Source organism: Drosophila subpulchrella, unplaced genomic scaffold (assembly GCF_014743375.2).
Source record: "Drosophila subpulchrella strain 33 F10 #4 breed RU33 unplaced genomic scaffold, RU_Dsub_v1.1 Primary Assembly Seq71, whole genome shotgun sequence".
Taxonomy (NCBI): domain Eukaryota; kingdom Metazoa; phylum Arthropoda; class Insecta; order Diptera; family Drosophilidae; genus Drosophila; species Drosophila subpulchrella.
In genome coordinates this window covers 132,798-157,990 of record NW_023665707.1, presented here as the reverse complement: position 1 = coordinate 157,990, position 25,193 = coordinate 132,798, and the positions used below count along the sequence as shown (strand labels likewise).

General features: G+C 38.3%; 1 long non-coding RNA gene across 1 annotated transcript; it reads left to right on the top strand.

Moving 5' to 3' along the window:
• The first annotated feature begins 21,657 nt into the window (after positions 1-21,657).
• Positions 21,658-24,303, top strand: LOC119562606. Its single transcript, XR_005221900.1, has 3 exons — positions 21,658-22,061; positions 24,161-24,228; positions 24,289-24,303. It is a non-coding gene; the product is annotated as an uncharacterized LOC119562606 (long non-coding RNA).
• Positions 24,304-25,193: the final 890 nt, after the last annotated feature.

The following is a 25,193-nucleotide window of genomic DNA, read 5'->3' as shown; positions in this document are numbered from 1 at the left end:
CAGCAATATTGCGCTGTGACTGTCTGGAAGATTCCGCCTGTCGATTTTGTGAAATCGACCTGTATGTTAGAAGTCGCTCGTCAGCCATTTCCTGAATTTGTTGTTCCCGAAATCTTTGCTGAAGTCTTGTGTTCCGATGATGCACTGTGTTGGTCCTTTGCTCCTGTGTCCTAGTGATAGGGTTGTTCCTGGTGATCCTATGAGCTGCTGCGTCCCGTAAACGCTCGAGACCTCTATTTTCCTCGATCGATCTCCAGGTAGCATGGTCAGCAGTGTTTCGCGACTGCTCTCGTCGTCGCTCCTCGGAATCCGACCTGACTATTGCGTGCGCTACAGCGTCCCGTGCGCGCTCTGGTCCTCGATTTTCCTCGATCGATCTCCACGTAGCATGGTCAGCAGTATTTTGCACCTGCTGTCGTCGTCGCTCCTCGGAATCCGACCTGACCATTGCGCGCGCTGCAGCGTCCCGTGCGCGCTCGGGTCCTCGATTTTCCCCGATCGATCTCCAGGTAGCATGATCAGCAGTGTTTCGCTACTGCTCTCGTCGTCGGTCCTCGGAATCCGACCTGACAATTGCGCGCGCTGCAGCTTCCCGTGTGCGCTCGAGTCCTCGATTTTCCTCGTTCGCTCTCCAGGTAGCGCGATTGTCAGTGTTCCTCAATCGTTCGCTGGCTCGAATTCTTTCGCTTCTCCTTCTCTGAGAGCGAGCAGCGGAATTTCGCGAGCGAGCTTCTTCTGCTACCTCCAAATTACTTGTACGGGCCAAGGCAATGTGCTGCGCACTACGGGTCCTTATTTGTGACGCATTTTGAGCATATTGGGATCGGCTTCGTCTAAGCGCAGCTTGGCGGCACTACTCTTGAGATAAAGATGATATGCGCGGCATTCTCTTTATTTTGCTGTTAAAAAATAATTGTATAAAAGTTAAGGGGTTATAATTTGACAGAGATTTTCAAAATCTCTTTGGTCGGGATTCTGGTAAATATTTTTTGATGTTCCACCTGAATATGATATATGTATGATATAGTCATCCGATTTTGATAAAATTAAATTCGAAACTCAGAATGAATTAAAAAATGTTACTTACAAGCGTAGGAGGTTATATGTTAAAAAACACCGAAGTTATAATTTGTTTCATATTATTTTCCCACCGATTTTACTATACTACTATATGATATAGTCGTCTGATTTTTATAAAATTTAATTCGAAGTTCAGAACTAATTAAAAAATGTTATTTCCAAGCGTAGGAGGTTATATGTTAAGGAACACCGAAGCTATAATTTGTTTCATATTATTTTCCCACCAATTTTACGATCGTTCCTATGGCAGCTATATGATATAGTCGTCCGATTTTGATAAAATTAAATTCAAAGTTCAGAACTAATTTAAAACTTTATTTCCAATTTTACGATCGTTCCTTTGGCAGCTATATGATATAGTCGTCCGATTTTGATAAAATTAAATTTGAAATTCAGAACTAATTAAAAAATGTTATTTCCAAGCGTAGGAGGTTATATGTTAAGGAACACCGAAGCTATAATTTGTTTCATATTATTTTCCCACCAATTTTACGATCGTTTCTATGGCAGCTATATGATATAGTCTTCCGATTTTGATAAAATTTAATTCAAAATTCAAAACTAATTAAAAATGTTATTTCCAAGGAGAGGAGGTAATATGTTAAAAAACACCAAAGATATAATTTTTTAACATATTTTTCCGATTATTCCTATGGGAGCTATAAGATATAGTTGTCCGATCCGACTGGTTCTGACTTATATACTACCTGCAAAAGCTATAAGACTTTTGGGAAAGTTTCAGTCCGATAGCTTTAAAACTGAGAGACTAGTTTGCGTAGAAACGGACGGACAGACGGACATGGCTAGATCGACTCGTCTAGTGATGCTGATCAAGAATATATATACTTTATGGGGTCGGAAACGTCTCCTTCACTGCGTTGCAAACTTCTGACTGAAATCATTATACCCTCTGCGAGGGTATAAAAAAACACCGAAGCTATAATTTGTTTCATATTATTTTCCCACCAATTTTCCGATCGTCCCTATGGCAGCTATATGATATAGTCGTCCGATTTTGATAAAATTAAATTCAAAAAAATTCAGAACTAATTAAAAATTTTGTTTCCAATTTTACGATCGTTCCTTTGGCAGCTATATGATATAGTCTTCCGATTGTGATAAAATTAAATTCGAAATTCAGAATGAATTAAAAAATGTTATTTACAAGCGTAGGAGGTTATATGTTAAAAAACACCGAAGTTATAATTTGTTTCATATTATTTTCCCACCGGTTTTACGATCGTTCCTATGGCAGCTATATGATATAGTCGTCCGACTTTGATCAAATTTAATTCGAAATTCAAAACTAATTAAAAAATGTTATTTCCAAGGATAGGAGGTAATATGTTAAAAAACACCATAGATATAATTTTTTAACATTTTTTTTTTCGATTATTCCTATGGGAGCTATAAGATATAGTTGTCCGATCCGGATGGTTCCGACTTATATACTACCTGCAAAAGATATAAGTCTTTTGGGAAGGTTTCAGCCCGATAGCTTTAAAACTAGCTTGCGTAGAAACGGACGGACAGACGGACAGACGGACAATCGTTCTTGGACATGTTTTGCTGGTTCTCGGCAAACATTATGTGCGGTACTTTTCCAGGAATTTTTGTTTTAGATTGCTAATTGCTTCTAATTAGAATCATAAGAACTGAAAGTAGTCATTAAACAGAATCAGGGAACTAAACACAGATACCAAACAACTTACTTTTTGAGAAAAATCTTCGTAGTCGCTTTGAGAATCGAACTCACGACCGCTGGGTCCGCAGTAGAGAACACTACCGCTGCACCACAGACACATCGCGCTAGGCAACGCGCAAAAAGGGTTCATATCTCTATTTGTTCTAAGAACAAATTCTCAATAAAATTCTAAGAAATATTCACACTAGTTACAAGAAATTATGTTTTATTTTACCGAACTAGACTAAATACATAAAAAAACTGTTATTTTAATGTAATATAACAGGCCGAAGGAAGCGTTTCCGACACCATAAAGTAATATATTCTTGATCAGAATCACTAGCCGAGTCGATCTAGCCATGTCCGTCTGTCCGTCTGTCCGGATGAACGCTGAGATCTCGGAAACTATAAGCGCTAGGCTATTGAGATATGGCGTGCAGATTCCTGAGCTTCTTACGCAGCGCAAGTTTGTTTCAGCAGAGTGCCACGCCCACGCTAACGCCCACAAACCGCCTAAAACTGTGGCTCCTACAGTTTTGATGCTAGAATAAAAATTTTAACTGAAATGTATTGATTTTTAAAGTTTGCCCCGCCCACTTTAACGCCCACAAACCGCCCAAAAACTTCAAATGGATATCTCGGAAACTATCAAAGATAGAGAATAGAATTCTCAGATTTAGATTCCGTAGCCTTGTACGCAGCGCAAGTTTGTAACGCGAATATGCCACGCCCACTCTAACGCCCACAAACCGCCCAAACCTGTGGCGCCCACAATTCTTATGCTACACTCAAAAAAAAAATCACCATATGTATTAGAAAATCGCCCGTGATTTTAAAACGCCATTGAATCAAGATATATTTTCTTGAATTAAGAAATATTTTCTTGATTATAGAAAAAGTTTCTAAAATTTACGGAATTTCGCCATATTTTTTTTTTCAGAACTAATTAAAAAATGTTATTTCCAAGCGTAGGAGGTTATATGTTAAGGAATACCGAAGCTATAATTTGTTTCATATTATTTTCCCACCAATTTTACGATCGTTTCTATGGCAGCTATATGATATAGTCTTCCGATTTTGATAAAATTTAATTCGAAATTCAAAACTAATTAAAAAATGTTATTTCCAAGAATAGGAGGTAATAAGTTAAAAAACACCAAAGATATAATTTGTTTCATATTATTTTCCCACCAATTTTACGATCGTTTCTATGGCAGCTATATGATATAGTCTTCCGATTTTGATAAAATTTAATTCGAAATTCAAAACTAATTAAAAAATGTTATTTCCAAGGAAAGGAGGTAATATGTTAAAAAACACCATAGATATAATTTTTTAACATTTTTTTTTCCGATTATTCCTATGGGAGCTATAAGATATAGTTGTCCGATCCGGCTGGTTCCGACTTATATACTACCTGCAAAAGATATAAGACTTTTGGAAAAGTTTCAGCCCGATAGCTTTAAAACTGAGAGACTAGTTTGCGTAGAAACGGAGGGACAGACGGACAGACGGACATGGCTAGATCGACTCGTCTAGTGATGCTGATCAAGAATATATATACTTTATGGGGTCGGAAACGTCTCCTTCACTGCGTTGCAAACTTCTGACTGAAATCATTATACCCTCTGCAAGGGTATAAAAAAACACCGAAGCTATAATTTGTTTCATATTATTTTCCCACCAATTTTCCGATCGTCCCTATGGCAGCTATATGATATAGTCGTCCGATTTTGATAAAATTAAATTCAAAAAAATTCAGAACTAATTAAAAATTTTTATTCCAATTTTACGATCGTTCCTTTGGCAGCTATATGATATAGTCGTCCGATTTTGATAAAATTAAATTCGAAATTCAGAATCAATAAAAAAATGTTATTTACAAGCGTAGGAGGTTATATGTTAAAAAACACCGAAGATATAATTTGTTTCATATTATTTTCCCACCGATTTTACGATCGTTCCTATGGCAGCTATATGATATAGTCGTCCGATTTTGATAAAATTAAATTCGAAATTCAGAACTAATTAAAAAATGTTATTTCCAAGCGTAGGAGGTTATATGTTAAGGAACACCGAAGCTATAATTTGTTTCATATTATTTTACCACCAATTTTTCGATCGTTCCTATGGCAGCTATATGATATAGTCTTCCGATTTTGATAAAATTAAATTCGAAATTCAGAACTAATTAAAAAATGTTATTTCCAAGCGTAGGAGGTTATATGTTAAGGAACACCGAAGCTATAATTTGTTTCATATTATTTTCCCACCAATTTTACGATCGTTCCTATGGCAGCTATATGATATAGTTATCCGATTTTGATAAAATTTAATTCGAAACTCAAAACTAATTAAAAAATGTTATTTCCAAGAATAGGAGGTAATATGTTAAAAAACACCAAAGATATAATTTTTTAACATTTTTTTTCCGATTATTCCTATGGGAGCTATAAGATATAGTTGTCCGATCCGGATGGTTCCGACTTATATACTACCTGCAAAAGATATACGACTTTTGGGAAGGTTTCAGCCCGATAGCTTTAAAACTGAGAGACTAGCTTGCGTAGAAACGGACGGACAGACGGACAATCGTTCTTGGACATGTTTTGCTGGTTCTCGGCAAACATATCTGCGGTACTTTTCCAGGAATTTTTGTTTTAGATTGCTAATTGCTGCTAATTAGAATCATAAGAACTGAAAGTAGTCATTAAACAGAATCAGGGAACTAAACACAGATACCAAACAACTTACTTTTTGAGAAAAATCTTCGTAGTCGCTTTGAGAATCGAACTCACGACCGCTGGGTCCGCAGTAGAGAACACTACCGCTGCACCACAGACACATCGCGCTAGGCAACGCGCAAAAAGGGTTCATATCTCTATTTGTTCTAAGAACAAATTCTCAATAAAATTCTAGGAAATATTCACACTAGTTACAAGAAATTATGTTTTATTTTACCGAACTAGACTAAATACATTAAAAAACTTTTATTTTAATGTAATATAACAGGCCGAAGGAAGCGTTTCCGACACCATAAAGTAATATATTCTTGATCAGGATCACTAGCCGAGTCGATCTAGCCATGTCCGTCTGTCCGTCTGTCCGGATGAACGCTGAGATCCCGGAAACTATGAGAGCTAGGCTATTCAGATTGGCGTGCAGATTCCTGAGCTTCTTACGCAGTTCCACGCTCACTCTAACGCCCACAAACCGCCCAAAACTGTGGCTCCTACAGTTTTGATGCTAGAAAAAAGATTTTAACTGAAATGTATTGTTCTCATCAATACCTATCGATTGACCCAAAAAAAAAGTTTGCCACGCCCACTTTAGCACCCACAAGCCGCCCACAAACTTCAAAAACTCGTAAATATGAACGTGGATATCTCGGAAACTATTAAAGATAGAGAAATGGGATTTAAGATTTAGATTCCGTAGGCTTGAGCGCAGCGCATGTTTGTTACGCGAATATGCCACGCCCACTCTTACGCCCACAAACCGGCCAAACCTATGACGACCACAATTTTCATGCTAGATAAACAATTTTAACTGAAATGTATTGGTCTCGTCCATACTTATTTATTTATTTACTTATCGCCAATGGATGAATCCTTATCTGGCTACATACGATTACCTTAAATATATTATTGAAAATTACTTTAAAAATATTCCCTAAGGGTTTGCCTTAGTATAAATTTATTGGCCCCCCAGCTGAATCTAATGCTAGAAGGCAAAGAATTAAATAATCTAAGAGCCCTTAGTAGTGGCTCATTGCGAGCATAATTGGTCCTGACAGCTCGGTCCAGGAATGGAACCATGGTACGGAGATTCCTGGCAGGAACATTAAAATTGATGCATCCCAACAGGCAAGGACAATCAATATTTCCTACTAGCAGATCGTTAAGAAAGAGAAGGCCAGCAGTTGCAAGGCGATCCTTCAAGGAACAAGTGTGAAGCAGGGAACACTGACTATCATAGGGCGGTGCCGGTTCAGTAAAATGCAAGGATTGCAATGCAAACTTAAAAAACTTTTTCCGCAACCTCTCAATCCTATTGATCTGGACACTTCCCGAGGTATTCCAAACGAAAGAAGCATATTCAACCCTAGAACGGACAAAAGCAGAGTATACAGACAATCTGGAATACGGATCTTTGAATAATAAAGTGTTTCTCTTAACAAAGCCGAACATTGCATAAGCCTTTGGTAATATAAAAATCAGGTGCTCATTAAACAGAAATTTGTCATCAAATAATACCCCCAGATCAACTATTTCATTCAAAACAGAGAGAGGGTAGTTATTGATGTGATAAGTGGATGGAATGGTTCCAGAATGTTTCGCATAACGAACGATATGGCATTTGTTAAGGCTTAAAGGCAAACTATTCTTGGAACACCAACTGCCGATACTATCTAGGTCAGATTGAAGCAATATCGAATCACTTACGTTACTGACAGTCCTATAAGTTTTTAGGTCATCCGCATATAAAAGGAAGAAAAATGGATACAGGCACAAATGCCATTTATAAAAATAATGAAAAGTAAAGGGCCAAGGGAGCTACCCTGAGGAAGTCCAGATGTCGCTTTATAAGGGTGGGATAATGCACCACCTACTTCAACATGATAGCGTCGGTTATCCAAATACGATGCTATCCAGTTAAGAAAAGAGGAGTGAAAGCCAAGTTTGGAAAGTTTAGCCTTTAGGGCAGAGTGACAAACCTTGTCAAAAGCTTTGGCAAAATATGTGTAAGTCGTATCGTTCGAATAATTTAGCTATGTTGCTGATCTTAGCAATTGGCCTATAGTTAGAAATATCAAATTTACTTCCTCCTTTATGGACCGGCGTGACTCTAGAAATTTTCCATCTAACTGGGAATCTTCCTTGAGACACGGAAGAAGAGAACAGAATTTGCAGGGGTAGGTAAAGACTGGCAATACAATTCTTAAGGAAGAATGAAGAAATTCCATCAAAGTCTAGTCTTGGGGAATCATCAAAATAACTAATTGCTTCAGAAATGTCATCTTACTATATGTCCAGGCTTCCAATGTTGCAAATTTCTGCAATTGAATTTAAAGTTTCCAGGTCATACCAATCATCGGAAGGTTCCATGTTCGAGGAAAAAAAGGCAGCAAACAAATTTGCGATATCGGCCTCAGTGAAAGCAACAACATCACCATACGACATTGTTGAAGATATAGACGAATGTGATTTTTTTGAGTTGACAAAGCGCCAAAACGCCTTAGGGTTGGCCTTCAAACTATGCTCAACTTCACAAATGTATTGGCTATATAGAAATTTATTAAGAAACTCAAACTACCGTTTGTGCTGCCTATATCTTTCACCATCGGCCATGTTATGTGTTTTAGAAAATTATTTGTAGTATTTGTGTCTAAGGTTTTTGATTTTTTGCAGTCCCTTAGTATACCAAGGAAGCCTGTAGGAACCCCGTATCTTGGAACGGACTATGCTGTCAAGAGTACTTCTAATCGTTGAAAGAAAGGTTTTATAATTCGTTTCTATGCAAGGGTTCAATAGCAAGGCACCCCAATTTAAGGATAGCAGGCAATCCCTTAGGGAACTAAAACTAGAGGGATCAAATATATATCTAGGATTAGAATCATTGAATGGCAGAAAGCTGTAAAATTCGATGTTTAATCACAAGGGTTTGTGATGTACAACACAATTTGAAATCGTAAATTCAGCCAGAGTTACGTTAGAGTGAACAATAGAATTAATGAAGATTAAATCACGCAGCTTATGCAAATCATTGAAAACATTATTAATTTGGGTGAGGCCCATACTAAAACAGTCATCAATGACAATATCACCGTGTCACCATGGTTTTGTTAAGCGAAGATCGACCACCACCAACCTTCTTGAATTGTCATCTATTGTAATAAATGGATTTAAGAAAAAAATGCAGACTGACGTTATATATACAGATTTTAGTAAGGCCTTTGACTCTTTTTATAGGGGTACTCCTACTTTTGTTAGTTACTCTCTTCAAAATACGTCACTCGACCGTATATATTCCGTTAATGACTTAGGCGTTCTTCTGGACCCAAAACTTAAATTTGACTGCCACATAATGTCCACTGTCAAAAAGGCCATGAGTGTTCTTGGGTTTATAAAGCGTTGGTCAAAAGAATTTGATGACCCTTATACAACCAAATTATTATTTACCTCCGTTGTCCGTCCTTTTTTGGAATATTGTTCTTCGGTTTGGAGTCCACAATATCAAGTGCACATTGACCGTATTGAGTCGGTACAAAAAAAATTTCTTCTTTTTGCCCTTCGTAGTTTGAACTGGGATCATAACGTAAGGCTACCTTCCTATCAGAGTAGATTACTATCGCTTAATTTACCTACACTTGTAAATCGTAGAACAATGCTTGGTACTATTTTTATGCAAAATCTTACTAGAGGTGATATTGATTCTGTAGAACTTGTAAACCGCCTAACTTTCAATGTCCCTGCTAGACTAACACGAAATTATTATCCCCTAAATTTGCCACGATGTACATCAAATTTTTGTCTGCACGAGCCCTTTCGCGTTCTATGTAATAATTATAACAATCTTTACCATTTAATTTGCACATCATCTTCTATCCCGGTATTAAAAACTAATATTTTAGCTCATTTGCTTCATTCTTAGTTGCTTCTTTTATTTTCATTTGTGACCCGTCTCTATTTGTTTTTTGTATCTTCCTCGCGAACTCGCATTTTTGCCCAAATTTATAGAAGGGCCCCGCGCGTAACAAGCACGTGCTTGGTGTCGTTGGGCCACTTGTTTGTACTGCTCGTAGTGCATCAACGTCCATCATATATAATTATTTCATGTGAATGATGAACATTTCCGGGCATCATAGCAGATGCTTGTAGGTCCCCATCAGAGTCCTCCAAGCTGGCATGGATGTTAGAGATGTTGTCTAAGTGAGCCTGGTAAAGCCCAGAATCATTGCCAGGTGGAACATAGGAAGCCACAATCGATATCTTCCCGGATGAGCCAGACACTGCCACCGCCAATTGGTCCAGAAGGGAGTCATCATTAAAGAGTCGAATTACAGTGCAACAGAATTTACGGCTAACAGCCACGATGACACCACCTCCTCTCTCGCACTGCATTTTGCCGAAGTCTCTATCTTTACGAAAAACTTGGAATAATTTAGGATCGAAGAATTCATTCGAACTAAAGTTAGAATTTAGCCAAGTCTCAACCAGTTTGATAATGTCATAGTCACTGTTGGAAGTATTCATAAAGACAGACTGCGTTTTAGTTCACATGCCGGATATATTTTGAAAGTATATTTTTAGGCCATTATTTCCTGAATGATGGCTGTTTGAGTTTACTGCAGGCAAGCCCCTAGCAGGTTGCCAGTCAGCGCATATTGTTGAAGAGGAATTCTCAACATCCAAATTAGATGTCGGCCTCGCATGATCATAAGTACTATTAAGTACCTTGCGCAACGTATCCATACGTATTTTTATAGGCAGGTTGCGATCGTCGTTCCATGGAATAATAGTGCAGTCGAATTGAGAATATGTAAATGATTTTCTTACGGACGCATGCCTGTTCTGTGCCGGCCATCCAAAGAGCGTAGAAGAAATTGTATCAATGGAGAGAGGCGATGAAGAGCACAGTGAAGAGTGTATCCGACTACTCATAAAAGAGAGCGCTATCCCAAAAGGCGCGCTGAGCTCAATAGTATCAGAATCCGAAGATAGCAGCATCCGATGTTGGTTTAACTCCAGCGGCGAATATGTAGAGAACATATTTTCAATGAGAGGGTTCCAACCTAATGAAGAGTAAGAATCCAGCTGATGTTCTAGGTACTTCGGGAGAGAGGCGCAAGATGATAAGAGCGCAACTCCGAGGAGCGCGCCGATATTAGAACCCAGCGGACAGCGAATGTCGCGCAAGGCGGACAACGAAAGCTCCGGCTGATGTTGTTGATGTAGCGTCAGGAGAGCAACGGAAAATGATGTGAGCGCAAGTCCGAGGAGCGCTCCGATAATAGAGCCATACGGACGGCGAATGTCACGCAAAGCGGACATCAAAAGCTCCAGCTGATGTTGTTGATAGTGCAACGGGAGAGAGGCGCAAGATGATGAGAGCTCAACTCCGAGGAGCGCGCCGATATTAGAACCAGGCGGACAGCGAATGTCGCGCAAAGCGGACAACAAAACCTCCGGCTGATGTTGTTGATGATGGAGGAGAGAGACAGAAGAAGATGAGGGCGCAGTGAGAAAGGCAAGCAGCTGCCGATGTTGTTGCGAAAGCGACTCCGACAAATGAGGAAAGGCATGAAGAAGATGTCCCGCAAAAGTATCAACGCCAGTGGCGTCGAACACTAGGGGTTTTTTGACGGATGACTTGATGTTGAAGTTTGTCCAGGCTCCGGCAAATTAGATAAGATTCCATCCCCTACCACAATGGCCCGTTCTCTATGAATAAATCTTTTGACCTTAACTGAGTTCGGCCAGAAATCGTTTTTGAAGACTGAATCGTAAAGGTGATCAGGGATACAAAGCTTGAAACTTACAAACTTTAAGGTTGTAACGTCAACATCCTTTTTTAAAAGTTTTACAACAGTGAGAGAACTAGCATCCACCTTAAGCTTGGTGGACACATATTTTAAAACAGCATTCGGCTCTGTATCAGTTGCGAACTTTCCAAAAAGCAAAAATTTCTTGGTCGGCAAAACATGAAGATCTTCGGCATTAGGAGCCACTCCAACAACATGTTTATTGGGCTTGTTGTTGTTCCTTCTCTTCTTATTTCGAGCCTGTATGAAATTTCCTCTCTCAATATCCAGATCATGATTAGAAGGGTCAACGACCGCCGAAGACGTAGCAGCAGCAGCCGCATATGACTGGGGAGCTGCAGCTGCATTGGTAGGCCTCGGTAGACGAGGTTTGGGATTTACATTTAAATTCTGAGTCAATGCATCATCTTTAGGGGGGAACGCCTCCAAGAATTTATTATGATAACCCTGATATAAGCGCTCCAGGGCTTTCAATTTATCATCAAATTCGTCAATTTTAGAATGCGAATCATTCGCAACCACACAGCTATCACATTGCCACAGTATGTTTGAATTTAATAAAAGTTTGAGCACATCGTCCGGTAGGGCTACGCAAGAAGTATGATAGGCGCGACGGCACAAAGAAGAACAGCGAACAGCATCCGAAGCGCGGAGCTGGGCCAATGTAACAACGGTATTGCACTCGGGACAGCGGGGAAGTAGCATAGCGAGAATTTTAAGCACGTCTAAATGCAAAGAAAGCTAGATGACGACTGATGATCGATATCGATATCGATTGATCCAAAAAAAAAGTTTGCCACGCCTACTCTAACGCCCATAACGCTTAAGTCTGTCTATCGCCGGTAGGTGGCGCATTCTAATCTCGCTTTGCTGCTAGCATATCTCAATTTCCCTTTGGTCCCTTTAGCTGAGTAACGGGTCTCTGATAGTCTAGGTACTCGAATATAGCGTTCTTCCTTGTTTTTATACCCTTGCAGAGGGCATAATGATTTCAGTCAAAAGTTTGCAACGCAGTAAAGGAGACGTTTCCGACCCCATAAAGTATATATATTCTTGATCGGCATCACTAGACGAGTCGATCTAGCCATGTCCGTCTATCCGTCTGTCCGTCCGTTTCTACGCAAACTAGTCTCTCAGTTTTAAAGCTATCGGGCTGAAACTTTCCCAAAAGTCTTATATCTTTTGCAGGTGGTATATAAGTCGGAACCAGCCGGATCGGACAACTATATCTTATATCTCCCATAGGAATAATCGGAAAAAAAAATGTTAAAAAATTACATCTTTGGTGTTTTTTAAAACATATTACATCCTTTCCTTGGAAATAACATTTTTTAATTAGTTTTGAATTTCGAATTAAATTTTATCAAAATCGGAAGACTATATCATATAGCTGCCATAGGGACGATCGTAAAATTGGTGGGATAATAATATGAAACAAATTATAGCTTCGGTGTTCCTTAACATAAAACCCCCTACGCTTGGATATTACATTTTTTAATTAGTTCTGAGTTTCGAATTTAATTTTATCAAAATCGGACGACTATATCAAATAGCTGCCATAGGAACGATCGTAAAATCGGTGGGAAAATAATATGAAACAAATTATAACTTCGGTGTTTTTTAACATATAACCTCCTACGCTTGTTTAACATATAACCTCCTACGCTTGTAAATAACATTTTTTAATTCATTCTGAATTTCGAATTTAATTTTATCAAAATCGGACGACTATATCATATAGCTGCCAAAGGAACGATCGTAAAATTGGAAATAAAATTTTTAATTAGTTCTGCATTTTTATACCCGTTACTCGTAGAGTAAAAGGGTATACTAGATTCGTCGGAAAGTATGTAACAGGCAGAAGGAAGCGTTTCCGACCCCATAAAGTATATATATTCTTGATCAGGATCACTAGCCGAGTCAATCTAGCCATGTCCGTCTGTCCGTCTGTCCGTCTGTCCGTATGAACGCTGAGATCTTGGAAACTATAAGAGCTACAATACTGGGATTAGGCATGCAGATTCCTGAGATTCCTGCGCAGCGCAAGTTTGTTTCAAAAGAGTGCCACGCCCACTCTAACGCCCACAAACCGCCCAAAACTGTGGCTCCTACAGTTTTGATGCTAGAAGAAAAATTTTAACTGAAATGTATTGTTCTCATCAATACCTACCGACTGACTTAAAAAAAAGTTTGCCACGCCCACTTTAACACCCACAAACCGCCCACAAACTTCAAAAAATCGTAAATATGAACGCGAATATCTCGGAAAATATCAAAGATAGAGAAACGAGATTTCAGATTTAGATTCCGTAGGCTTGAGCGCAGCGCAAGTTTATTACGCGAATATGCCACGCCCACTCCAACGCCCACAAACCGCCCAAGTCTGTGGCGCCCACAATTTTCATGGTAGATTACAAATTTAAACTGAAATGTATTGGTCTCGTCAATACCTATCGATTGATTTAAAAAAAAGTTTGCCACGCCCACTCTAACGCCCACAAACCGCCCAAGCCTGTGGCGCCCACAATTTTCGTGCTAGATAAAAAATTTTAACTTAAATGTATTTGTCTCGTCAATACCTATCGATTGATTTAAAAAAAACTTTGCCACGCCCACTCTTATGCCCACAATGCTTAAATCTGTCTACCGCCGGTAGGTGGCGCATTTGCTGCTTGCATATCTCCATTTTCCTTTGGTCCCTTTAGCTGAGTAACGGGTATCTGATAGTCGAGGTACTCGACTATAGCGTTCTTCCTTGTTTTAAATTTAATTTTATCAAAATCGGACGACTATATCATATAGCTGCCATAGGGACGATCGGAAAATTGTTGGGAAAATAATATGAAACAAATTATAGTTTCGGTGTTTTTTTTTAAATAAAACCTCTTAAGCTTGGAAATGACATTTTTATACCCTTGCAGAGGGTATAATGATTTCAGTCAGAAGTTTGTAACGCAGTGAAGGAGACGTTTCCGACCCCATAAATTATATATATTCTTGATCAGCATCACTAGACGAGTCGATCTAGCCATGTCCGTCTGTCCGTCTGTCCGTCCGTTTCTACGCAAACTAGTCTCTCAGTTTTAAAGCTATCGGGCTGAAACTTTCCCAAAAGTCTTATATCTTTTGCAGGTAGTATATAAGTCGGAACCAGCCGGATCGGACAACTATCTCTTATAGCTCCCAATGGAATAATCGGAAGAAAAAATGTTAAAAAATTATATCTTTGGTGTTTTTTAACATATTACCTCCTTTCCTTGGAAATAACATTTTTTAATTAGTTTTGAATTTCGAATTAAATTTTATCAAAATCGGAAGACTATATCATATAGCTGCCATAGGAACGATCGTAAAATTGGTGGGAAAATAATATGAAACAAATTATAGCTTCGGTGTTCCTTAACATATAACCTCCTACGCTTGGAAATAACATTTTTTAGTTAGTTCTGAATTTCGAATTTAATTTTATCAAAATCGGACGACTATATCATATAGCTGCCATAGGAACGATCGTAAAATTGGTGGGAAAATAATATGAAATAAATTATAGCTTCGGTGTTCCTTAACATATAACCTCCTACGCTTGGAAATAACATTTTTTATTTAGTTCTGAATTTCGAATTAAATTTTATCAAAATCGGACGACTATATCATATAGCTGCCATAGGAACGATCGTAAAATCGGTGGGAAAATAATATGAAACAAATTATAACTTCGGTGTTTTTTAACATATAACCTCCTACGCTTGTAAATAACATTTTTTAATTAATTCTGAGTTTCGAATTTAATTTTATTAAGATCGAACGACTACATCATATAGCTGCCAAAGGAACGATCGTAAAATTGGAAATAAAATTTTTAATTAGTTCTGAAATTTTTATACCCGTTACTCGTAGAGTAAAAGGGTATACTAGATTCGTCGGAAAGTATGTAACAGGCAGAAGGAAGCGTTTCCGACCCCATAAAGTATATATATTCTTGATCAGGATCACTAGCCGAGTCGATCTAGCCATGTCCGTCTGTCCGTCTGTCCGTCTGTCCGTCTGTCCGTCTGTCCGTATGAACGCTGAGATCTTGGAAACTATAAGAGTTACAATACTGGGATTAGGCATGCAGATTCCTGAGATTCCTGCGCAGCGCAAGTTTGTTTCAAAAGAGTGCCACGCCCACTCTAACGCCCACAAACCGCCCAAAACTGTGGCTCCTACAGTTTTGATGCTCGAACAAAAATTTTAACTGAAATGTATTGTTCTCATCAATACCTACCGACTGACCTAAAAAAAGTTTGCCACGCCCACTTTAACGCCCACAAACCGCCCACAAACTTCAAAAAATCGTAAATATGAACGCGGATATCTCGGAAAATATCAAAGATAGAGAAACGAGATTTCAGATTTAGATTCCGTAGGCTTGAGCGCAGCGCAAGTTTATTACGCGAATATGCCACGCCCACTCCAACGCCCACAAACCGCCCAAGTCTGTGGCGCCCACAATTTTCATGGTAGATAAAAAATTTAAACTGAAATGTATTGGTCTCGTCAATACCTATCGATTGATTTTAAAAAAACTTTGCCACGCCCACTCTAACGCCCACAACGCTTAAATCTGTCTACCGCCGGTAGGTGGCGCATTTGCTGCTTGCATATCTCCATTTTCCTTTGGTCCCTTTAGCTGAGTAACGGGTATCTGATAGTCGAGGTACTCGACTATAGCGTTCTTCCTTGTTTTAATTTAATTTTGTCAAAATCGGACGACTATATCATATAGCTGTCATAAGGACGATCGGAAAATTGGTGGGAAAATAATATGAAACAAATTATAGCTTCGGTCTTTTTTTTTAACATAAAATCATTTAAGCTTGCAAATGTCATTTTTTTTAAATTAGTTTTGAATTAAGTTTTATCGAAATCGGACGACTACATCATATAGCTGCTATAGGAACGATCGTAAAATTGTTGGGAAAATAATATGAAACAAATTATAGCTTCGGTGTTTTTTAATATATTATCTTATACTATTGGAAATAACATTTTGTGTATTTTTAAGAATTTCGAATTATATTTAATACAAATCGGACGACTCTAACATATAGCTGTCAAAGAAACGGTCAGCGAAATAATGAAATATTTATTATACCCTTGCATTTATTATTTTTATATTATTTTTTTGTAATTGATTTTCTTAGCCATGTCCGTCTGTCTTAAAGCTATCGCGCTGAAACTTTTCCAAAAGTCTTCTTTCTTATGCAGAAAATATATAAGTCGGAACCAGCCTGATCGGAAAACTATATCTTATAGCTCCCATAGGAATAATCGAAAAAAATTTTTTTTAATATATCTTAGGTGTTTTTATACCCTTGCAGAGGGTATAATGATTTCAGTCAGAAGTTTGCAACGCAGTGAAGGAGACGTTTCCGACCCCATAAATTTTATATATTCTTGATCAGCATCACTAGACAAGTCGATCTAGCCAATTAGTAGTATGGAAACGCGGATTCTGGGACAATTAGCATATTAATGGCCCCAAGCCCCCCCTCCCCCTCATTAACCTATGCGGGTTCTGGGACAATTAGCATAGTCCAATAAATTAAGTGATTTTAATTGACTTTGAACTCATAAAAATGTCACGATCATGTCTATAAAGAGTATACTTAATTACCCCCATCGCCCCCACATCCCCATGTGACAATATTGATCATGTATCCTTCCCCTCATTATGTGCAATTAATAGTCAGGTGAGAAAGGTGCACGTGTGAAAGGTCGCACAACCATAGTATCCAAAGGTTGTTATCTTACAGGAACATATCCGATCATGTTGGGGAAAGGTGTGATCACGTACCCTTTTGCCTCATTATCACAGGTGTTGCTGTGCACGTGTGAAAGGTCGCACACCCAAAGTATTCAAAGATGGTTATCTTAGAGGAACATGTCCGATCATGTTGGGGAATAATGTTTTCTATGATTGTAAAACTAATTTAGAAATCAAAAGAACCTCAATAAAATAAATCTCACAAGTTAATGATTCTCAGATGTGAAATATTTTCAAACACACATTTTTGTTTCCGCCCCAGAACGTTTAACTGGTAAATTCTCTAAGATTCTCTCCTTTCCACAAATGGGTCATAAACATGTCATAGAAGGGATTTAAGCAAGAGCTACCCGAACATGCGCACCTGTCCATTACCTGACCGCAATAAAAGGGACACATGCACAAGCCTGAAGGCGCACGCTCATTGACAAGATCATGGGCCTCACGCCAACGACCTCACGGCTGACTGCTAGCTCTAATACGTTCCCATAATAGGGGTTGAAATCACGACCGCGCAACAACTCGCAAGTAGCCGACATATCTCAGTCAAGGAAATATTTTCCATTCTCCATACCCGTAAATTTAACTCGAAATAAAAAGTCAGAAGTGTATTTTGTAGCATAATAATACATTTATTCATTTATTTTGGTATTGCGAACGTGTTTTTTACGTTATATAATCTTTTTCATTCTTTTTTCAAGATTATAGTATATATTCATAATGTTGAGTGCTTCCTTTTTGTAATCCGAAATTCGATGGCATACACAAGTATCAACTCCCTCGGTGGCTGCATCACTGCTCCACACGCAGGTGTTCATATGATTTCCATGAATAGATATTTTCATATTACCTCCATCACATTCAAAGAGTTTTGATTGTATGAACTGGAGCCGTACATAGTGTGCATTGAACAGAATTCCGTCAAATGCGTTCAGAAAATTATTTATTTTAACTGAATGCATGTTGTCTATCTAAGTCAACAATCTCGTCTTACACTTTTAAATATGGTTACACAACTTATAAGGAAATTTTATATAGGTTTTCATCTTCATCTTTTACCCAAAGATGTGCATTCTCGAAATTCAACAAATGAAAATCTTTGATTTTTCCTCTTCTTTTACCCAAAAATGTGCATTCTCGAAATTCAACAAATGAAAATCTTTGATTTTTCCCAAACTCGAAATGATTTTTACCAAACTGTCCCCTATTGGCTACCTGAGTATGATTGTGTGTATAAATTGACAAGATCTTTCCTTTCCCACCTGCAGCAAAGTATGTGCGACCTCCTGACCGCAATAAAAGGGACACATGCACAACCCAGAAGGCGCACGCTCATTGACAAGATCATGGGCCTCACGCCAACGACCTCACGGCTGACTGCTATCTCTAATACGTTCCCATAATAGGGGTTGAAATCACGTTATTTTGTAGCATAATAATACATTTATTCACTTATTTTGGTATTGTGAACATTTTTATTATATATAGAAATTAATTTTCTGCTTTGATTCCGGCGATTTGCATAGAAGAAGCAGGCGCACGTTTCCGACGTCATTTCTGGATTACGAAATGTAAAGTGTTCACCATAATTCGTAGTTTTGAGATCATGTCCACCTCGATTCATGAACATAGTTTTTGTGTTTAGAAGATATTGAAAATGCTGACCAATTATCTGTCCTTTAAATTCTTCAATAAATTGGTCAATTTCCTCATGAAATTTCATTTTGTTAATTTTATTTTCTTGTAGGTCTTTACACATCTAGTCTCAACTTTAAAATGATGTATAAAAATTATTTTATTGTTTTGGAGCTACTTTTAAAAAATGTCAAAATAATGTATGCATTGTTAAGAGCACAAACCCCGCCCTTAAGGTGTGTTTTACAATAGGGAAACCGGTTTCCTTTAAACCTGTTTAATGACGGACAGCCCATTTCCTCGATATTAATGAGCTGACGACTCCCAAAAAACGTCTGTAGAAATCGTTTCCTTTCCACACCTTTACAAATAATTTGTTTTCCGCATGAGATTGTCCTTAGATACTTTCGAGTTTGTGAAAAACTGTTTTCTCCATCGTTCCAAAAATTTTTGTGATGTGTATTGGTTAACCAAATTGCAGTCTTTCGAGATTTTGTATTTAGCAAAGTAAAATCATATGGTGGTTCTATTAAAAAACTATTATTCAAGTTTGGATCTTTTTCGAATACAATTCCAATTTCCATTAGAATAAAATTATTATTATTATCAAAGAAACCTTGAACATCAATCGAAACAGTATCTTTCAACATTTTTCTAATGTTAAACAACTCCTTGTACTAGTCCGTTTAATGGGTTATATTCAACTAAACGGTCATGTATGAGGAGACAGCAAGCTTGGGTATTTTCATGACTTGGTGTCTTCAGTTCTATTGAAATTTTCACATCAATAGGACCAGTTTTTACTGATTCGCTTTGATATGAAAGATCAACCACAATAATAGGGGTCTTCGATTTAAATTCATTTGGGGTCAAAAATGGTTGTGATTTTCGATTATAGTAACTAGATTGAAATCTTGTATAAATTAATTATTCGAGACGAGTTTGGTTTCGCGCGGCAACTAACTCATAGGTACATAAATTCTGAAAATGTAAGCTAGCCCTATGCTCTGAAACTGCTGACCCGGCGACTCGTGCATTGAGTTGGGCAACCGCTGCTTCCGTCGCAGTGCATTGCCCGCTGATTGTGCTGACCGTAGCACCGTCGTTGTGCAATGTCCGCAGGTGTCGCTGGCCTTGCATTATTCCCGTCTCGTTATGCGGGATTAGCCTGGGAACTTTCTTGTTGCTGGGTGATCGTGTTAACTCCTCCCCCACTTAGATGAAGGACGTCCTCGGACTTTTTGAAACCGTCAATAATAACTTGAAGGTCATGCTGGCGACGGACCCGCTGGCGTCTCTGATAGAGCTTGGAAATAGTAAAGCATATGGCTAAAAAGGCGATCGCGGCCAGGCCAGATACTATCGGCTTTTTTACCAGCCCCTTTTCCATTTCACCAATGTATCGTAAGTTTTCCATATTTAATTTTTGCAAGTATGGTAAGCTCAATAATTCTTGGTGGCCCGTAATGTTAATGACCGTTGATGCGGCTGGCGCTGGGTATTTCTTTACGTAGTTCTTTACGTTGCGGTAAATGGTGTTGTTTACTTTTGCTTCTTCGTCGAATGTAACGAGAAATGTTCCAGTTACAAGTTGTCCGTTGATCGTAGCTGTTCCGTCGTTGAGAATAATAACGCCGTCATCGATGATTGTTAGCGGCTCGAGGTGGCTCGTGCGAGTCGAACAGTGTGCGTTGCCCCCTGAGTGGAGTTGTTGTGCGCATGTTGTGTAGGGCATTTCTCTGCAGAACGTTGTTGTAAGGGCAGCGGTGCAGTTTCCAATCGGCATAATTTTGTTACCGCAGTCAGCTATAGTATCGCCTTCAGCAAAATTAAGAATAGTGCCGTTGTGTTCAACGGGGTGCAAGATTATTTTTTTACATGCTATGTAAGGCTTAGGGTTTTTTAATATAAAGTGTAAAAAATTATTATCTAATATAACTTTTATTTGAGCGACTTCCATTAGGTCAGTAATAGTAATATTTGTAGAATGTTCATTGATTAAATTTTGTAAATCGTTTGAATCTAAAATCGCGGGGTTAATTATTCCAATTTTCGCAAGTGTAACTGACAGCATCAAAGCTTCGAGTTCGGAAATAATTATTCTATTTCTTGATAGCAAATTTTCATATAAATTTTCTGTATTTATCTGTTTTGTTTTTGCATTTTTTACCAAAATGTTTACCGCGTTTGTTATGCTGTTTATTTGTTCTTGGGTCTTTGTGTTAATATTTATTTGCCTGTTTTCTGATTCTATGAGTTCTTTCTGTGTAAATTTTATGTTCTCGAAGTCATCGAAATCTAGAGTACCGGCTACAATTTTTAATGCAGTACCTAATAAATTAATGCTTCTTGCGTGTCTATGATGAATATTTACTGTACCTATGAGAGTCCTAATGTGTCGTAAATCTGAATCTAATATTTGTCTCATATGTGACTGAGGGAAATGGTTTCTCATTTCTTCTGTTTCCTTTACTAATTCCGAGAACAGGTTTAGGTTACTTGAGTGCTTAAGGTATTGGAAGTCTTTCCAAATAGTTACATCCACGTCCATGATTGGTATGTAATTTGAAGTCGTGTAGTCGGTCATTTTTGCTGTTATGGATACGGCGAGAAGTATTATTGTCCAAAACCTAGTGTGTTGGAGAAAAAAGGAAAATAAGATTTATTTAATTTACCTCAAGTTATCCTTATGGACCACCCTCCCTTTTATTAAGACTGTGGTCCCCAAGTCTGCTTCTGTAATTTCTTCAGAATACAAATTTGAGAGTTTGTTTCCCAATCTCTTGTTTGATTTTACAAGGACCCTGTCTCCTACCTGAAAATTTCTGTCTTGTCTTGTTTTATTTAATCTTTCTAGTTGAATATTTTGTGCATTTAAGACTTTATCCCTAATTTCTGTGTTTAGCTCTATGGTCGACGAGTGTATTACGTCGATGGGTCGTTTATTTGTTACTGAGTGAATGGTTTTATTATATTCTATAGTCGCGAGAAGTATTAGTTCAACCGTGTCTTTAATTCCTCTTTCGATTTTTAAGCACCGTGCAATTTCTGCCAGTGTACTGTGGAATCTTTCCACTTGTCCGTTTGACGTACTATGATGTGGCGGTGCATTAACAATTTGTATGTCAAACTGGTTACTTAGAAGGGTCTTAATTGTTTCGGATTTAATAGAAGGCTCATTGTCGCAATATATGGTTTTTGTTCGTCGATAGAAATTAATAAGCTGTAAAATCGCGGTTTGTACGTCTGCAATGGTTCTGGAAGCGATTGGTTGAACAATTGAAAATTTTGATAATTTGTCTACACAAGTAAGAAAGTATTTTTCATCTGTAGAAAATATGTCAATATGTAGTAATTCGCCAGTATATGAGGGAATCGGTGTTTCTCCGAGAATCTGTTTCTGAGGATGTCGATCATATTTAAAAAAAAAATAGTCTTGCATAATCTGCTTCACGTTTTCCTGAGCGGCTCTATGAGCCCTGTTATGTTCTGACACCGTAATTTCTTTTTGTTCATTTTTGTCTAAGATGTCAGTCACCATGCGGTTCGTGTAACGGAATATGGTTATCGGGAATGTTTCTATTAATTTATGCTGAATAAATGCCAGTACTGGAAGTTCGCATAAAATTGCATTGACTACGTCTTTCTTGACCACATCGCATACTCTCTGTATAAGTGTTTCTCTATCCGAGAAATACAAGAGATGTCGAGTCTTTTCACCGAACATAATGACCGTTCTAACTGAAGCAGTTCCGCTTTCCTCTATTATTATTTGGTTCTGAAAGCATTTGACCGGCTTGTCTGTTTTTTCGATAGTGTAGGTGAGTGATAACTCGCTATGTATTGTGGCAATATCTGACTGCGCATCCTCTTCCAGTGAGTGGATGTGCTGTCGGGACAGCGCGTCAGCGACGTAATTCTCTTTTCCTGGCTTGTAAAAAATTTGGGCGTTATGCTCGTTAATAAAAGCTTTCCACCGCTTAATTTTGGCGTTTGGATTGCGATCTGAGACGGCAAAAGTGAGTGGTTGATGGTCAGTAAAAATGTTCAAATTTTTCACGCCATATAGGTAGTTCCTGAGGCTCTTTAGGGCCCATACAATTGCTAGTAACTCCCTTTCATTCGTTGCAAAGTTTAGTTCCCTGTCTTTTAAAGTTCGTGATATCATGGTTATGGGTTTTCCGTCCTGTGATAGGACTGCTCCCAAACCGAAAGACGAAGCATCTGTCGTTAGGTCGAACGCTCTTTTGTAATTTGGGTATAATAACATTACATTTTCAGATGCGAGAACATTCTTAAGCTTCTCGAAAGCCTGGCTCTGATTCTCATCAAAGTTAATTGTTATTTTCTTTGATTGTCCAGCACCAACTTTGCCGTTATCACCTTTTAGGATGTCACTTATAGGTTTTGCAATAGACGCGAAGTCTTTAATAAAACACCTATAGTAACTTGCTAATCCAAGGAATGACCTGACATTGAATAGTGTGGTTGGTTGCTCGTAGTTACGAATTGCATCTACTTTGTTTGGGCATGTTCTTATACCTCCTCGTGAAACTACGAAACCTAAATACTCTACGCTTTCTTTAAAAAAATTTGATTTCTCACGCGTAACCCTCATATTGGCCTCATATAGCTTGTCCAAGACCCATGCTATGTGTTTCACATGTTCATGCATATTTTCTGAAAAAATAATTACGTCATCGACGTAGACATAGCAAGATTTCCCTATTTGTTCTCTGAGCATATCGTCGATGGCTCTCTGAAAAATGCTGGGTGCATTCTTCAATCCAAAGGGAAGTCTACAGAATTCGTATTTCGCATTTCCTACTGAGAAGGCCGCTTTCTCCCTGTCACTTTCGGCGAGTAATATCTGGTGAAAGCCAGACTTCAAATCCAAAGTGGTAAAGTACTTTGCCTTGCCCAAATTGGCCAAGATGAAAACTACATTCGGAATAGGATATTTGTCGTCTACTGTCTTTAAATTAAGTTTTCTAAAGTCTATTACAAGGCGTTTTTTTGTGTTTCCCTGTTCATCAGTCCCTTTCTTATCTACAACCCAAACCGGGTTGTTGTATGGAGACCGAGATGGTCGAATTATGCCGTCCCGTAACATAGTCTGTGTTTCTGTATTTACAAAGTCGGACACACCCATCGGGTATGGGTACAATTTTGAATATATTGGGTCTTCATTCTCCGTCCGGATAGTACCGATGATATTAGTGTTGTAAGGCAGCGCCTCATTCGGTTCTGGAAATACACCCGTGCGGTTTTCTAACATTGACCGGAATTTTTCCATAATTTCGTGGGGTACCTCGATGTCATCAACTTTTGTAAAATTAACATTTTCACATTTCAAAAACTTAATTTCTTCCGAATTGCTGTTAGTTATTAACTTTCTGAATTTTAGGTCAAGTACGACGTCGGTTTTTTTTAACAAGTCCAGTCCAATTATTCCGTCAAACGTTGTTAAGTTCGGTAATAAGAAGAATGTTGTAGTTGTGTTAAATAGGTTTAAGATGCATTTTTTGTTTACAGTGTTGTACCCATGGATTGATTTTACAGAAAATGGCTTATTTACGAAAATAACGTTTTTTAATTCTTTCATAGGTTTAATATAATTTTTGGAAGCCCCCGTGTCTATCAAAAGTTTGATTTTTCTCCCTGCGATATCCCTTTCTATGAACGGGAGCAGGGAGTCATGCCTAAAAAATTTATTTCGTCATAATCTACGAGGTCATCATCTATGTCTTCTACTTCCTCTTCGGCCACTGTAGGGTATTCGTCATTGTTTTCGATAGGTTGGTCGTTGTTTAACGCCAAATGGTTTATTCTTTGATGTTTCGGTCCCGTGTACCTTGCGCTACTATTATTGGGTCTTTTATGCGCCAGTCCATGGTTACTATAAGCGTTGGGTTGATTATTTTGTTGATTGGTCTGCCACTGATTGTTTTGGGTTTGTCTATGAAACAGACTACTTTGTTGATTTTGAGTTGGTTGTCTAAAACGAGATGAACTATCGACGTCCATTGGCTGGACTGGATCCTGTCTGAGTGGCTGTCTTGGGTTTTTATTAAAATGGGGGTTTTACCCTCCAGGTTAGATCTAGAGTCTGTTATTGTATTTCTTTCTCTGTCCTGTTGTCTCTGTTCGGACCTTTGAAGTTTTTCCTCCGTACTACGGGCAAAACTACTTGCGAACATATATCGCTCGTGATTAGCCTCTACCTCTTGTGCTAAGGCTAGAGCGGATGGAAGATCGGATGGTCTAGCCGAAAAAAGAACATCGCTTAGGGATTTTTTTGTTCCCGAAATAAATACGCGAAGCGCATCTGCTCTATATTTTTCGTTCATTGACGCTGCTACGGTATTGTCGTAGGTCATAATTGTCTTGTTTATTAACAGAGTCAGCTTTTTCTCCACTTCGTCTTAGTATTGCAAGAG